Source organism: Pan paniscus, chromosome 17, assembly GCF_029289425.2.
Source record: "Pan paniscus chromosome 17, NHGRI_mPanPan1-v2.0_pri, whole genome shotgun sequence".
NCBI classification, from domain to species: Eukaryota; Metazoa; Chordata; class Mammalia; order Primates; family Hominidae; genus Pan; species Pan paniscus.
In genome coordinates this window covers 81781528-81795576 of record NC_073266.2, presented here as the reverse complement: position 1 = coordinate 81795576, position 14049 = coordinate 81781528, and the positions used below count along the sequence as shown (strand labels likewise).

The following is a 14049-nucleotide window of genomic DNA, read 5'->3' as shown; positions in this document are numbered from 1 at the left end:
TTTTTTTTTTGTTTTTGTTTTTGTTTTTACCAGTTTTTTATCTTAGTAAAGGACATGATAAAGGATACAATTTGCTATGGTTCAAATATTTGACACATCCATATCTCATGTTAAAATTTGATTCCTGGCCAGGCGCAGTGGCTCATCTCTCTGATCCCAGTGCTTTGGGAGGCAAAGGTGGACGGGTCACTTGAGGCCAGGAGTTTGAGACCAGCCTGGGAAACATGCAAAACCCCGTTTCTACAAAAAAACTATAAAACAGCAAGGTATGGTAGCATGCACCTGTAGTTCCAGCTAATTGGGGGGCTGAGGCAGGAAGATCACTTGAGCCCAGGAGGTCAGGGCTACAATGAGCTGTGTTTACACCAGTGCACTCCAGCCTGGGTGACAGTGTGAGACTCTGTCTCTAAGAAGAATAATAAAAATAAATAAATTAGCTGGGCATGGGGGTGTGCTTCTGTAGTCCTAGCTGCTCTGGAGGCTGAAGTGGGAGGATTGTTTGAGCCTAGCAGTTTGAGGTTACAGTGAGCTGTCATCCCACCACTGAACTCCAGCCTGAGAGACAAAGCAAGATGCTCTCTGTAAAAATAAATTTAAGGGAAAAAAAATCCTAATGTTAGAAATGGTGCCTAATAGGTAGGAAGAATCAATATGGTGAAAATGGTCATACTGCCCAAGGTAATTTATAGATTCAATGCCTTCCCCATCAAGCTACCAATGACTTTCATCACAGAATTGGAAAAAACTACTTTAAAGTTCATATGGAACCAAAAAAGAGCCCGCACCGCCAAGTCGATCCTAAGCAAAAAGAACAAAGCTGGGGGCATCACACTACCTGACTTCAAACTATACTACAAGGCTACAGTAACCAAAACAGCATGGTACTGGTACCAAAACAGAGATATAGACCAATGGAACAGAACAGAGCCCTCAGAAATAATGCCACATATCTACAACTATCTGATTTTTGACAAACCTGACAAAAACAAGAAATGGGGAAAGGTTTCCCTATTTAATAAATGGTGCTGGGAAAACTGGCTAGCCATATGTAGAAAGCTGAAACTGGATCCCTTCCTTACACCTTATACAAAAATTAATTCAAGGTGGATTAAAGACTTAAATGTTAGACCTAAAACCATAAAATCCCTAGAAGAAAACCTAGACAATACCATTCAGGACATAGGCATAGGCAAGGATTTCATGTTTAAAACACCAAAAGCAATGGCAACAAAAGCCAAAATTGACAAATGGGATCTAATTAAAGAGCTTCTGCACAGCAAAAGAAACTACCATCAGAGTGAACAGGCAACCTACAGAATGGGAGAAAATTTTTGCAACCTACTCATCTGACAAAGGGCTAATATCCAGAATCTACAATGAACTCAAACAAATTTACAAGAAAAAAAAAACAACCCCATCAAAAAGTGGGTGAAAGATATGAACAGACACTTCTCAAAAGAAGACATTTATGCAGCCAAAAGACACATGAAAAAATGCTCATCATCACTGGCCATCAGAGAAATGCAAATCAAAACCACAATGAGATACCATCTCACACCAGTTAGAATGGCCATCATTAAAACTCAGGAAACAACAGGTGCTGGACAGGATGTGGAGAAATAGGAACACTTTTACACTGTTGGTAGGACTGTAAACTAGTTCAACCATTGTGGAAATCAGTTTGGTGATTCCTCAGGTATCTAGAACTAGAAATACCATTTGACCCAGCAATCCCATTACTGGGTATATACCCAAAGGAATATAAATCATGCTGCTATAAAGACACATGCACACATATGTTTATTGCGGCACTATTCACAATAGCAAAGACTTGGAACCAACCCAAATGTCCAACAATGATAGACTGGATTAAGAAAATGTGGCACATATACACCATGGAATACTATGCAGCCATAAAAAAGGATGAGTTCATGTCCTTTGTAGGGACATGGATGAAGCTGGAAACCATCATTCTCAGCAAACTGTCACAAGGACAAAAAACCAAACACCACATGTTCTCACTCATAGGTGGGAATTGAACAATAAGAACACATGGACACAGGAAGGGGAAGGAACATCACACACCAGGGACTGTTTTGGGGTAGGGGGAGGGGGGAGGGATAGAATTAGAAGATATACCTAATGCTAAATGACAAGTTGCTGGGTGCAGCACACTAACATGGCACATGTATACATATGTAACAAACCTACACATTGTGCACATGTACCCTAAAACTTAAAGTATAATAATAATAAAATGAAAAAAAAGATCTATCTAAGGTTCTATTGATTAAAAAAAAAAAAAAAAAAAAGAAAGAAATGGTGCCCAATAGGGTGTGTGAATGATGGTGGGGGGCCAGATCCCTCATGAACAGATTAATGCCCTCCCTTGGTGGGATAGGGAGGCAGTGAATGAGTTCTTGCTCTATAAGTTTCCCCAAAAGCTGGTTGTTAATAAGACTTTGGCACCACCCTCCCCTCTCTTTTGCTTTCTCTCTCTTCTGCCATGTGACCTCTGCACATGCTGGCTCCGCTTCGCCTTTCACCATGAGTGGAAGCTTCTTGAGGCCCTCATCAGAAGCAAATATTGGGGCTGTGTTTTTTGTACAGCCTACAGAACTGTAAACCAAATAAACCTCTTTTCTTTGTACATTATCCAGCTCATGTATTCCTTTACAGTACCATAAACGTTCTAAGACATGGATGAACATTCGGATAAAGAGATATGTTAGGGTGAGGTCTGGAAGGGTCCTGAGTGCAGGAGCTTCTGTCTCCATGGAATTGGGGTGCATCACCCTCCCAGCATAGGAGTGTATTTGCCACATGGATGTGCTCTGAACCTTGTACCTTTGAGATTTTTATGGCGTTTCATCACATAGATATGATTGATTATTAACTCAGTTGCCAGTCCTCTCCTGTCTCTAGAGAATGGGGGCTGGGGCTGAAAGTTCTAAGCCTCCAGTCTTGGCTTGGTCTTTCTGGCAACCAGCTCCCATCCAGGAGCCCACCAGGAGTCACCTCATTAGAACATAAGACACTCGCATCACCCAGGAAATACCAAGGGATTTAGTGGTTCTGTGTCAGGAATTGGGATCAAAGACCAAATATTAGAAGAAAAGATTCTCCTTCCATCTCTATAGCCCAGGAAATTACAAGGGCTTTAGAAGCTCTGTGCCAGGATCTGGGGAAAGAGACCAATATAAAAAATACTTCTTATTTCACACCTATCCAGTTCCCCAGGCTAAGGAGGATGAGACACATGAGACAGATTTACCGGACCCAGTGCCAACCAACCCACCGTCCTGCAGAGGAAAGCAGGAGTGTTCCATGGCCATGGTCCAAAACAAAGCACACAACCAGGTCCAGCCTACACACACTCAACCCCAGCCAACCCACAGATTCATGAGCAATAAGAAAAGCCTGTGGTTTTAAGCTGCTGAGATTTGGGGCCATTTTTTACACAGAAAAAAAAGGATGCAGATATCAACAAGCAAGTTATTAAGGGGGAATGATAAACGGTCAACAGGTTTTTTTTTAAACATAAAAATATATTCCACTTTGTTAGTTACAAAAACTGTGAAAATCAATGCAATTTAAACAGGCTATACTTACTCTGAGCACATGGAGACAGACGAACCCCAGCTCTGCCACCTGCTAGTTTCAAGATCTTGAACATGTTACCTGCCAACACTGAGCCTCAATTTCCTTATCTGTAAAATGAGAAAATAAGAGCATTTACCTGAAAGGTTATTGCAAATAATACACAGAATACATGTAAAAAGCTTAAAACAATGCTTATCAAGCATTATCCAGGAAATACATATGAATCATTATTTATAAACATGTAAGATGACAAAGGTAGTTAATGCCATTGTTGGCTAAGAGTATGCTGAGTAGTTTTTTTAAAAAATAGCCTTTCAAAAAATAATAACAATGAGAATACCACATACCTGTAATTAAAAGTTATGACCAAAGTTTTTTTTAAAAGTACATACATTCTGAACATTATACAAAGTAAAAACCAAAAGAAATAAGATGGAGAAGAGAACAGGGACCATATAGGTGTGAGAACAGGGACTAAGTGTCAACTTGATTGGATTGAAGGATGCAAAGTATTGTTCCTGGGTGTGTCTGTGAGGGTGTTGCCAAAGGAGATTAACATTGGAGTCAGTGGGCTGGGAAAGGCAAACCCACCCTTAATCTGGGTGGGCACCATCTAATCAGCTGCCAGCATGGCTAGAATTTAAAGCAGGCAGAAAAACTGTGAAAAGACCAGACTGGCCTAGCCTCCCAGCCTACATCTATCTCCCGTGCTGGATGCTTTCTGCCCTCAAACATCGAACTCCAAGTTCTTCAATTTTGGGACTCGAACTGGCTCTCCTTGCTTCTCGTCTTGCAGACAGCCTATTGTGGGACCTTGTGATTGTGTAAGTTAACCCTATATATATATAGGGTTTCATCACATAGGTATGATTATTAACTCCGTTGCCAGTCCTCTCCTGTCTGTATATGTATCCTGTTAATTCTGTCCCTCTAGAGAACCTTGACTAATACAATGGGCTTTAGGTTTAGTCCTGACTTCCTCTCTCAGTTCCACAGCTCCATTACTTGCAAACTACATGATGTTAAACAGCATATTAGATATCACTCCAGTTTTTTCAACTTTTAAATAGGGAAAATAGCACACATCTTATATAGTTGCCATAAAAAGTAAATGTGATGCTGCCTATAAAGCAATTGGCTCATTTCCTCACACATGCTGGGTGTAAAATAAATGATTGCCTCCTCCCTGATACTCTGAGTGTAGGAGACCATTTTCCTTTTGGTCTTTTATTTCTTCTATGGTTGCATATATTGTACTAAAGTAATGGTTCCATTTAGGCAAATAATTTCCCAATTAAGATTTTTAAAAACCACATCTGTGATTTGTCATTGTATAGAGAAAAGCCTCGTTGTCATACCAAATGTTTTCCTTTTCCAGCCATGTGTACATTATTATGTGGCCATCTTTACTGTGAAACTAAGGTGGTTATTATTGACCACAGTTATACATATACATCTTCTACAAGATGCTAAAATAACAAAAGCAAAAATAGTATTGTTTTCTGAGGGACTTATTTTCCATAAAAATATGGATTGGGTTTTCTGTCTGCATCCTGTCATCTGCAATTGCCTTTATTGCTGCCCAGAGTGCCCTCAGCAGTCCCCATGGTGCCATACCATTTCCTCGCTGGCCCACACAAGGGAACTTTATTTCTGAATCACTCATTGAGGAGTTAACTAAATAAAAACCAATGTGCCTGTGACACTTCGAAGTAAATGTTTATTCTGTTATATGCCAGCTGTCCAAGCAGATATTTGACTCAAATTGATTTCAATGACAATGTTAGGTTTGGATTTATGTTAATTTTACTGGAATTTACTTATGTAATTCAATATTTATTAGCATGCAAAGTAAGTAGAGTGAACAAATTGTTTCTCTTTCTTACGGAACTTTGTCTCCTTCAAAAATAAAACATGTTCTCACTTATTTTTCTGTAAATATTTTAATTTAAATTTTTATTGGCAAGAATATTTTCCAAGCATTTTTTTGGTTAATGCATTAATAAACATACTTCTGACAGATGGAGCTTTTCTTGGAATTGATGTTATTTTTGCCTAAAAATAAGATCAAGTCTTCTCTATTTTCAAAACAACACTGTTATTGTTGCTGATTCAGGCTAAAATCCCTTGACTTTTATCCCCAGATTTCTTACATGAGTGGCCTCCAACCCCTGCTTTGGCCTTGGGTCTGATCTTAAGGCTGCAGATGTTTTACCTTTAATCGAGTTAGCTGTTTTGTGGCCCCAGAAGAATTTGAGCATTAAGAAAACAAAAACTTTTAATTGTTTTACAAATAAAACTCTACAACAATAATATATTTCAAGTAGAGATAAGTGTATGGCTCTACTGTCTACTATAGAAAATCCCTGCCCTGAGTTAGTACTTCACACCATACTTTGTACAAATGTAACACAGAAGGGCTTCTGGAAGGCTCTCACAGCAGCAGTGAGTACCAAATCAATGACGATAAATGTACTCTTTTCTTACAGCATTCTATTTTTCATTATGAAGTATTCTAAGCATACAGAAAATATAGACAAAATAAGCACCCAAGTGCTTACAATCAAGATTTATTAAATCAACATTTTTTATACTTTTTTCCTCTTTTGTAAGGAAATAGTGCATGTCAGATATACATGAAGCCTAGTAATGTGTAAAGACAAAAATATACAAATTTAGTATTCCCATTCTCTTGTTGCTGGAGATTTTAATAACTTCAGATTTGTTATACTAACAATTCTTTACACATGTTTCCATGTATATCGTATGTGAGAATTTCTCTGGGTTATATTCCTAGGAAAGAAAGTGTTCCCATACATTACCAGATTTCACTCCACTTCCTTACCCTTCTAGAGGTGATCTGGTTCCTAAATTTGGCTAGTATCTTTGCTTTCCTGTTTTGTGTGTCTATAAACATAAACATACATATTTAAGCCTTAAATAAGGTTTAAAACCTAGTATAAATTGTTTGATTTTATAGGTATTCTCTCGCAACTTGATGGATTTTTTTTCTTTTCTTAGCATTAGATATGTTTTTTAAAATTTTTCCACATAGCTCATATTAAACACTATAAGAGTTTGTAGCATGAATACACAAATTTAGTATTCCCATTCTCTTGTTGCTGGAGATTTTAGTAACTTCAGATTTCTGTCATATTAAAAATTCTGTATCCATGTTTCCATGTGTACACTATGTGAGAATTTCTCTGGGTTATAGTCCTAGAAAAAAAGGTGTTACCATAAATTATGCACAACTACAGGTTCCAACTACTAGAGAATTATTTAAAGCAGTTGTGTAAATCTCCCTGCTCCCAGCAGTGTTTGATTTCTTCTTCAATCACGTGTATGATTATCAGATTTCTTCTAAGTTTTTCACTTTTACACTTACGATCTGGTAGTTAATTGTATTTGTAATGCTCACTTCTCTGATTTGTAATGATGTTTGGCATTTTATAATTAACTGATTTGGATTTCTTTTCTTTTTTTTTTTTTTTTGAGACAGAGTTTCACTCTTGTTGCCCAGGCTGGAGTGCAATGGCCCGATCTCAGCTCACCACCACCACTGCCTCCTGGGTCAAGTGATTCTCTTGCCTCAGCCTCCTGAGTAGCTGGGATTACAGGCATGTGCCACCATGCCCAGCTAATTTTGTATTTTTAGTAGAGACAGGGTTTCTCCATATTGGTCAGGCTGGCCTCGAACTCCTGACCTCAGGTGATGTGCCTCCCTCGGCCTCCCAAAGTGCTGGGATTACAGGCGTGAACCCCTGCACCCAGCCCTGGATTTCTTTTCAATTCCTTATTATACCTTTATCTACTTTTCTGTAAGATTTTTAAAATTTGATTTCAGGAATTCTTGATATGTTCTGCATGCTGATTTTAGTCTAAGTCCTGACTTTTTTTTTTCCTTTTACCTTTGGGGAAGCTACCACTATTGGGAATGTCAACAGAAATAGTACATTTTGTCCTATTTCCCCTGTTCCTCTTTACTTTTTCTGCTATGTGCTTTTTAAAGAGAAGTGGGCAGATATAGGACAGAAGATGATTAGAATTAAGTCATTGATATGTATTTGCTACCTTTCCTTCCTTTTGACTCATGAAAATTAAGAATACTTCCAAGGCCCATGTACCAGCCTTTTGGCTGAAGGTAATGATTAAAAATTACTGAGATATAAGCCTGGCAGAGAAAGCAAATACTTTATGGTCTCACTTATATGTGGGGAATCTAAAAGTCAAACTTAAAGAAGTAGAAAGTAGAATGGTGATTATCAGAGGCTGGAAGAAAGGGAGGCAGGGAATAGGAAGATGTTGATCAAAGGGTACAAAGTTTAGTTAGACAAGACAAATAAGTTTCAGAGATCTGTTACACAGCATGGTGACTACAGTTAATATTAATGTATTATATATTTCAGAATTGTCAAACAGGTAGATTTTAAATGATTTCATGACAAAAAACGATAAGCATGAAGTGATGGATAAGTTAAGTAAGCTGATATAATTATTCCATAATGTATACATATATTGAAACATCTCATTGTATCCCTTAAATATATACACTTATTATTTTTCACATAAAATAAGGTAAGTTATCCTAGTTAAAAGAAAATGACTAAGAATCTTCCAGAAGCACAAATTCTATTTCCCCCACTACTTCACAGAATCAGGAAATAATATTGCAAGGAAGGACCTCTGAGTTCATTTAGGCTGAACATTCCATTTTATAAGTGACCTCCAAAGTTTTAGACTTGAGTTTGTTTCAATAAGACAGATTTTTTATCTGCCTCCATCCTTTACTCTTCACCACTTTTCTATGTTTTCTTTTGTAATGCTTACAGCTGTAATTATCTAATATTTACTAATTTTTTAAATATTTGTTAAATTACATATTGAGCTACTGTCTGCCTCCCATGACGTCAAGTAAGCTTCAGGAGGACAAGGACACTGTCTCCCTTTGTGCCGAATTCCCCATCACCAAGAATATTAGAAAGTGCTCATTACATAATTATATAATGTCCTGAGTGCCTACTGTGTGACAGCTACTACGTTAGAATTTGAGAATAAATAAATTCATAAGAAAAAGTTCCCACCTGTATTAATCCATTTTCATGCTGCTGATAAAGACATGCCTGAGACTGGGTAATTTATAAAGGAAAAGAGGTTTAATGGACTCACAGTTCCATGTGGCTGGGGAGTCCTCACAATCATGGCAGAAGACAAAAGGCACATCTTACATGGTGGCAGACAAGAGAATGAGAGCCAAGCAAAAGGGGTTTCCCCTTATAAATCCATCAGATCTTGTGAGACTTATACACTACCACAAGAACTGTATGGGGGAAACCACCCCCATCATTCAATTATCTTCCACCAGTTCTCTCCCACAACAGATGGGAATTATGGGAGCTACAATTCAAGATGAGATTTGGGTGGGGACACAGCCAAACCATATCATTCCACTACTGGCCCCTCCCAAATATCCTCACATTTGAAATATGTCCTCACATTTCAAAACCTATCATGCCATCCCAACAGTCCCCCAAAGTCTTAACTCATTTCGGCATTAACTCAAAAGTCCACATTCCAAAGTCTCATTTGAGACAAGGCAGGTCCCTTCTGTCAATAAACCTGTAAAACAAAAGCAAGTTAGTTACTTCCTAGATACGATGGGGTTACAGGCATTAGATACATACACCCATTCCAAATAGGAGAAATTGGCCAAAACAAAGGAGGTAAAGGCCCCATGCAAGTCCAGTGGGGCAGTTAAAGCTTTTCTAAGCACACAGTACAAGCTGTCGCTGGATCTACCATTCTGGGGTCTGGAGGACAGTGGACCTCTTCTCCCAGCTCCACTAGGCAATGCCCCAGTAGGGACTCTGTGTGAAAGTTCTAACCCAACACCCAACCATTTCCCTTCCACACTGCCCTAGCAGAGGTTCTCTATGTGATAGAGAACCTGCCCCCCTCCCACCTGCATCAAACCTCTGCCTAGACATCCAGGCATTTCCATACATCCTCTGAAATCTAGGCAGAGGTTCTCAAACCTCAGTTCTTGATTTCTGTGTACTGATAGGCTCAACACCATGTGGGAGCTGCCAAGGCCTGGGGCTTGTACCTTCTGAAGTCATGGCCCAAGCCGTACCTTGGCCACATTTTACCCATGGCTAGAGCAGCTGGGACATAGGGCACCAAGTCTTTAGGCTGCACAGAGCAGGGAGGCCCTGGGCCCAGCCCACAAAACCACTTTTTCCTCCTAGGCCTCTGGGCCTGTGATGGGAGGGGCTGCCTCAAAGGTCTCTGACATGCCCTGGAGACATTTTCCCCATTGTCTTGGCAATTAACATTTGGCTCCTTGTTACTTATGCAAATTTCTGTAGCCAGCTTGAATTTCTCCTCAGAAAATGGGGTTTTCTTTTCTATCACATCGTCAGGCTATGAATTTTCTGAACTTTTATGCTCTGTTTCCCTTTTAAAACGGAAGGCTTTTAACAGCACCCACATCACATCTTGAGTGCTTTGCTCAGTAATTTCTTCTGCCAAATACCTGAAATTATCTCCTTCAAGTTCAAAGTTTCACAAATCTCTAGGGCAGGGGCAAAATGCCAACAGTCTCTTTGCTAAAACATAGCAAGAGTCACCTTTACTCCAGTTCCAAACAAGTTCCTCATCTCCATCAGAGAACACCTCAGCCAGGATTTCATTGTCCGTATCATTATCAATATTTTGGTTAAAGCCGTTCAACAAGTCTCTGGGAAGTTCCAAGCTTTCTCACATTTTTCTGTCTTTTTCTGAGACCTCCGAATTGTTCCAACTTCTGCCTATTACCCAGTTCCAGTTTTTGGGTTTCTTTACAGTAGCACCTCACTACCCAGTACCAATTTACTGTATTAGTCTGTTTTCACACTGCCAATAAAGACATACCTGAGACTGGGCAATTTATAAAGAAAAGTTTAATTGACTCAAAATTCCATGTGGCTGGGGAGGCCTCACAATCATGGTGGAAGACAAAAGGCATGTCTTATATGGTGGCGGACAAGAGAATGAGAGCCAAGGGAAAGTGGTTTCCCCTTATAAAACCATCAAATCTCGTGAGACTTATTCACTATTGTGAGAACAGTATGGGGGAAACTGCCCCCCATGATTCAATTATCTCTCACCAGGTCCCTCCCACAACACGTGGGAATTATGGGAGCCACAATTCAAGATGAGATTTGGGTGGGGACACAACCAAACTAGATCACCAACTTAGAAACTGTTAGTAACTTGTCAAATTTCACACAGTTAACTAGTTTAGGGACAGTAGTTGTGTTTTCCTACCTCCAGGTCAGGTGCACATATCCAAATTTAAGAGAACTGCCAGAATAGAGAAGCAAAGCCAAGGATTTATAAACAGCTGGGATCTAAGGCAGTAGGTGATAGTTTGTAAGTTTATTTAGAAAATAAATTGAGACATTCTAGATCAAAATTTATGGATTGGATTAGTCAAGATAATGTAGGAGGAGATTTACATGTAGCTCATGGAGCTTAAGCTCTGAAGCCCCTCACCTACATGTTTACCTACCAAAGCCCCCAGGGGAAAGCCCAAATGATGAATTTACATGGTCATTTGTTAATCTGCCAAAGTCATCAGTTTATACCAATGCCTCTTCCCAAATTTCATCTCTGTCACACATTTCGTCATGTTGAGTAAATTGGTAATAGCCACAGGAATTTTTGGAATCTACTATGAGATTATTGAGTTCTGGATTTTTTATTTTGGAATATATGCAATATTTTCATATGGTTTGCAGCCACTTTTGTTTCTGGTTAGATGATTGCTAGTTGCTTCAGGATAATAGGAAAAACTTCCAAGAACACAGCTACCTGTGCTACCTGTGTAGACTCTGCTGGCATCATGACCTGATGTGCGGCACCCACAATGGAACTTGTCACATGCCCTACAATCAGAATGTCCTGGAGTCTCATCATTTCAACTTATTTAAAATTGGTCCTTGAACAAGAGAGCCTGAAATGCCTTGAAATCTTCCTGCTTATATCTGAAAAAACATGGTAGATATTTTCCTAAATGTAATATCAATTCTAAAAATTTATGTGTCAATACCAGTGTGAAACTAAAACTTTTTCATGCTATCAAAAATAAAGTGTTTTTAAAAAATCAATTATTCTACAAAAAAAAATCTTAAGGACCTTTCCATTCTCTCTATAGAAAATGATACCAGAACAGCATTGTCATATGAAGTCACAAATACCTCTAAGCCTAAAAAATATAGAAAAAAATGCTTTGAGTGTTTAAGAGATATAAATAGAAATAATATATAATGCTGATTTTCTGGTTTTATGATGTTTGTTACACTCAGGGTTTTTTTCTTAGTATCTTGATATATGGAAGTCTAATAGTTAGACAGAGGCAGAGGTAAGGAAAATAATGACTCTGAGTGGCTGTTTTATAAAAATTTTTCAACTACTGTCCCTAAAACACAAAGGATATTATGAAACTTTCTCCACATTCTGACTTCACCATGTTACCTGCTCTGGCATATACTGTCAATGCTCTATTTATATCTGCATGCATCCACAAGGAAAGAGAACTCCTGAACAGCACTGTGGACCACTCAGACCTAAGGGATGCCTGTGACACACTCCATCCAACCCACAATTTTTGTAAGTGGGCATGGGACATTCTCTAGGAAAAAACACATACTAGGCCATAACACAAGTCTCAAGACATGTGTTAAAATCTTACAAAGGGGGTGTGGAGCAAGATGGCTAAATAGAAGCCCAAACTACTGTTTGTCCCCCTGCACGTCCCACCACAGGGACACCACATTTTAACAACTAACTCTACACCAAAAGTACCATCCCAAGAACCAAAAACCAGGTAAGCAATCACAGTACATGGTTTTAAATTCCTATCACTTAAAGAGACATTGAGGAGGGTAGGATGCTTCCCTGTCACAATGGAAAGCAGAACCTTGCTATACTCAGCTGACGTTCACCCACAGAGGGATCATTTGGACCAATTCTAGCCAGAGGGACTCTTTTGTCTAGGCCACAAGGACTGCAATTCTTAGTGAAGTCCTAGTGTGAGTTGGGTACAGAGCCAGTAGACTGTTGAGGGGTAGGGACACGACCTACTAAGAAACCAGTCAGGGTGGCTAAGGGTGTGCTTATGCATCCCCTCACCTACTCACTGGCAGCAGCTACATAGCTTGGGAGAAATCTGTGTGCTTGGGAGAGGAAGACCGCAGTGACTGGTGTACATTGCGTTGTACTCTGATAGGATGCCGTATCGCAGTGGATACCTGGCAGGATTCATCACCTGCTGACTTAAGTGTCCCTGGGACATGAATAACCCAACAGTGATACCGAGGGAATATGCTGTGGACCTTGGACTCTGAGACATGCTAGCTTCAGGTGCTACCCAGTACATTCACAGCTGTGGTGGCTACAACGAAAGTCTCCTTCTGTTGTAGAAAAGCAGGGGGAAAAGTGAAAGAGATTCTATCTTGTACCTTAGGTACCATCTTGGCCATAGTGGGTAGAGCACCAAGCAGGCACTGAGGGGTGGGGATGGGGGGCATTCTTGAGTCCAGACCTGAGCTCTTGGTCAGCTCTTCTAGACCCACCCCGGGCCAGAGAAGAGACCACTGCCCTGCAGGGTAAGCCAGTCACAAAAAGACTAATAGAATATAATTCCACTTATAAGAAGTATCCAGAGTAGTCAAATTCATAGAGAAAGGAGGTAGAATGGTTGTTGCCATGAGCTGGGAATAGGTAGAAATGGGCAGTTGTTGTTTAATGGGTATGGAGGTTAAATTTTACAAGATGAAAAAGTACTGGAGATTGGTTACACAGTAGCATGAATGTACTTGACACTATTAACTGTACACATAAAAATGGTCAAGATGCTGACATAAAAATGGGCAGATCACGAGGTGAGGAGATCGAGACCATCCAGGCTAACACCGTAAAACCCTGTCTCTACTAAAAATACAAAAAAAGTTAGCCGAGTGTGGTGGCGGGCGCTTGTAGTCCCAGCTACTCGGGAGGCTGAGGCAGGAGAATGGCGTAAACCCGGGAGGCGGAGCTTGCAGTGAGCTGAGATCGCGCCACTGCACTCCAGCCTGGGCAACGAGCAAGACTCCATCTCAAAAAAAAAAAAAAAAAAAAGGTCAAGATGGTAAATGTTATGTGTATTTTACCACAATTCAAAACAACATGTATTGAAGTTAAATAATATGTTAATAATAAAAGAGAAATGTGTTAGGCCCACATGCAGGGAAGTCATAAGATGTCAGATTCCTTAGAGCACTTCTCAACCATTATGAATATGATCCAGTTGATCACAGGGACAAACAGTTCAGCCAATCATTTATGAAGTAGATAAGGAACCCAAAGGGTTGTGTCTAGCCTTGTCATAGGTAAACAAAGGAGGTATCTTGAGTCTATCTAAGT

General features: G+C 39.6%; 1 long non-coding RNA gene across 1 annotated transcript in view; it reads right to left on the bottom strand.

Moving 5' to 3' along the window:
* LOC134729259 (uncharacterized) overlaps nucleotides 1-14049 on the bottom strand; it is a 318822-nt gene that overhangs the window by 132333 nt on the left and 172440 nt on the right. Inside the window, exon 4 of the long non-coding RNA XR_010110166.1 lies at nucleotides 3613-3710. This is a non-coding gene — a long non-coding RNA (uncharacterized LOC134729259). The remainder of the gene's footprint in view (nucleotides 1-3612; nucleotides 3711-14049) is intronic.